Consider the following 3,555-nt stretch of genomic DNA (forward strand, 5'->3'; position numbering starts at 1 on the left):
CCTGCTCTTTGTGTTTGGTTTTTTTCTTCCTTTCTCTCTTTCTCTGTTTGTTTTTGGTGTGACAGTGGACAGCTGCCTTTAGTTGTTATAGTCAGTTACATTAATGTTTTGTAACTTATGTGCCATTGATAGCCCCTGCGTGGGCGTACCTTTTGCTTTGTTGACGTTAGAGCACTGTTTTTGTTTTTTTTATTTTGCATTTTTTTTATCTGTGCAATTGATAGCCCCTGCGTGGGCATGTTTTGTTGCCTCTGTTTTATACTGTTTAAAAATTAATAAAAACCATTGAAATATAAAAATATTTTTGTACTGTAAGCTTGCTTATGAGATTTGGAAACTATTCAGAAAACCAAAAACAATTGCTTTGCTGACCTTATTTCATTTAATTATATTTGTTTAGCTTTTGCTAAGTGATATTTATTGATTTCGCATGACTATAACATTGGTATTCTGTGGTCTTGAAAATCTTCTAAGGCAGCAAACTTACGACTATTTACACAATCTGCTTTTAGAGCAGGCCGTTTTTCTTTGGCATTGCACATGTGTAAAATACTTGGAAGATTTATTTGTAAAACTGAAAATAGTTTGGCATCTGTGTGGTGACTTAACTGCACATCTATTCTGCTTCTAATAATAAACCTGCACATCACTTGGGAGAAGCTTTGCTTGGTGCACTGAACAATTGTAGACATATTTGTGATGAAGGCCAACTGTTCAGGAGGTAGCATTATTGCTAAAAATACCTAAACTCATTGTAGCCTTAACCCACGGTCAAGTGATCATCCAGTACCAGGTTGTTCTCCTCACTGTGGAGTTCCTGGAGGAGTCCTCCTTCTGGGTTTTCAACTTACTGCTTGATGTGGACAATTGCCGTTGGCTGACCAGTGGTCCATGCAACTGTGGATCATCTGGATTCTCTGGGATATGCTGCTTAAAACATGCTTCGTTCAGTGTGTCTTTTCCTTGTATTTTTTTAAGGCTGGTCAAAAGTATCCAATAAGGGGCAGTGTGTTTGGTGTTGGTGAAGGACCTTTTCTTTTCCCCTTGATGTTTCCTCAGGACACATATTGGACTTATGTTGTTGCTCCAACACTGGACACTGGAGTTTCTTGTAATATGTTATTTTAGACATACACTTAGCGCTGCATTTTTTCCATTTTTATAGTTTGTGTATTTTAACCTGCAATACTCTGCTAGCTGCTAGTGTGGATTCTAACTGTCGATTTACAATTGATCTCAAGCGCGATTTTATGTTTCTGTTTTAGAGCATTATTGTTAAGATGGTAATCAATCAAATAATGGGGTTGATTTACTAAAGGCAAATATACTGTGCACTGCAAGTGCAGTTGCTCCAGAGCTTAGTAAATGAGGTAACGCTTCACTTTGCAAAGAATACCCGATCACATGCAAGGAAATAAAAACAGCATTTTTGATAGCACATGATTGGATGATAATTAGCAGAGCTTCCCCTCAGATCTAGAGCAACCATACCTGTAGTGCACAGACTATTTGCCTTTAGTAAATCAACCCCATTATCTTTTATTAGCCTTACTACAATAAACAGAAACCTGATTGGTTGCTATATATAAATGTAATTTCAATTTCATTATCGTCCTTGTTGCCTCTTGCTGTCCTCCTCCAAGCAATACAGAAGTTGATGCAAGTGATACATGTCCTCTCCATTACCTACTTTCAGAAGAATATGTGGACCTATACTAAAGAAAGAAAATAGCCTACAGGATCATTGTCAGGGTTGGGCTCCCAGGCCAATGTCCACTGGCTGACAGCTCTCAAGGAGAGCATCAATCAAGTAGATTTGTTCTCCCAAAATAAGGGAGGGTGGCAGCATTTGCCTGTTTTCTACCTCTTTCTCCTCTGCAATGATATGATATAAGGTGATGTGGTGACATTCAAGGGCATCTACATGATTGACAAAGGAAACGGCTTCATGTAGCCACTCATTTCATGGGAAGGAAGCCTGTGGGAATGAGAAATTACTCCTTTTACTCTATGGGCAAAAGGGGCCCAAAATAACTATAATAAATGGCTGGTTGGAGTTTAACTTTAAATAATGCCTAATGCCTATACTCAGTTGACTAGTTTTCTTTGTATTTTTGCTTGTCTATTATTTTCTCTTGGGTCCATGCCTAACAACCTATTGCAAGAGTGCAGTTTGTACTACCTGGTTTGCATATTATTCTGTATAAGTTATTTCCTGTCTTGGTTGTATTTAGCTTTGTTATTCAGCATGTTCTGTTCAGTTGTTCTTCCATTTGTTTGCTGTGCCATGTTTGCCACATAATCTTTGTAGGGATTAGATCCTATTAAAGAAATTTGTGCATATTAACTTGCTAAGCCAGCATACTCACCTTTCGGAGTTGACTGACATACACAAGGGCCTGTCTTGGGGGCCTACACATCTGACAACCATCTTATGTCTATGAGCACCCTATCTCTCACATTTTTGTTTACCTTTTTTTGAAATAAAAAGAATTTGGTACCCCCCCCATGCCCATCACTCATCTAGGTGAATGGTGTACACTGTGCTCCCTGTGTCTCCTGGGATATGAGGGGGATGAGGGGGCATGCCTAGTGGCAACTCATCAGGAAGCCGAGAAGAGACGGCAGCCTCCCGATCACCAGAGGCATATTTACCACTAGGCAAACAAGGCATTTGCCTAGGGTGGCATTTTTCAGGGGAGCAACACCGCTCCCCAGAAAAAGGGACAGAAGAAGGGACACATGCAGCACGGGGATCAGGTGGGATCTGGGAGAGGCTGTGTATGCAGAGCCTGACTCTCGTTCCCAGGGATGTCCAGAGCTGTGAAGGTGAGTGTCTTTCTGTCTCTCACCTGGAAGGAGGGGGGGATGTGTGTTAATGGAAGGCTATCATAGGTGGGGCAGGGGTGTTGTTGGTCAATGTCAGGCTCTCTCCACGGGTGGGTGGGGGGGGAAGAGGGGTGGTGTTGGTCAGTGTCAAGCTCTCTCTGCAGGTGGGGGGTCCAATTTTTGTGTTACCTAGGGCAGCACAAAACCTAAATACACTACTGCCGATGATACCACAAAAAACATGGTGGCATGGGACATGAGCAGTGGCAGCAGAGAAGAGGATCTCAGAAGGACAACGATGGATTCACTTGGTGAGTGAGTATCTGAACTGTATGTTACGTTTAAGTTACTCTCATTCAACTATACTTTGGCTGAATAATTGTGTGTTGGTCTATTTATTCTTAATGGCACCCCATTGCACCTTGCCAGTGCACGTGCATTGTGGTGCAACCAAATGCATGTTAATGCGCTAATATGTATTTTGGTGCACTGCTTTACAAAAAATAGTGCATTTTGGTTCATTAGCCAGCCCATTCAGCTTCACGTGCTAATGCACCACAACAGTGTAAATCTAGTTAATATGCACAGGATGGAATTTATGCATTGTCATTTAGGCCATGGTCTATGGCAGCAGGGCAGCCACAGGTGGCATACTGCCATCCACACTTGTTGTTGTCTGTCAGTAACACTTTCATTTTGCTTCACTTAACATTTTTGTTGGTGCAA

The sequence above is a fragment of the Staurois parvus genome, unplaced genomic scaffold (assembly GCF_062004578.1).
Source record: "Staurois parvus isolate SC_StPar_1 unplaced genomic scaffold, SC_StPar_1.0 ptg000549l, whole genome shotgun sequence".
Lineage (NCBI taxonomy): Eukaryota > Metazoa > Chordata > Amphibia > Anura > Ranidae > Staurois > Staurois parvus.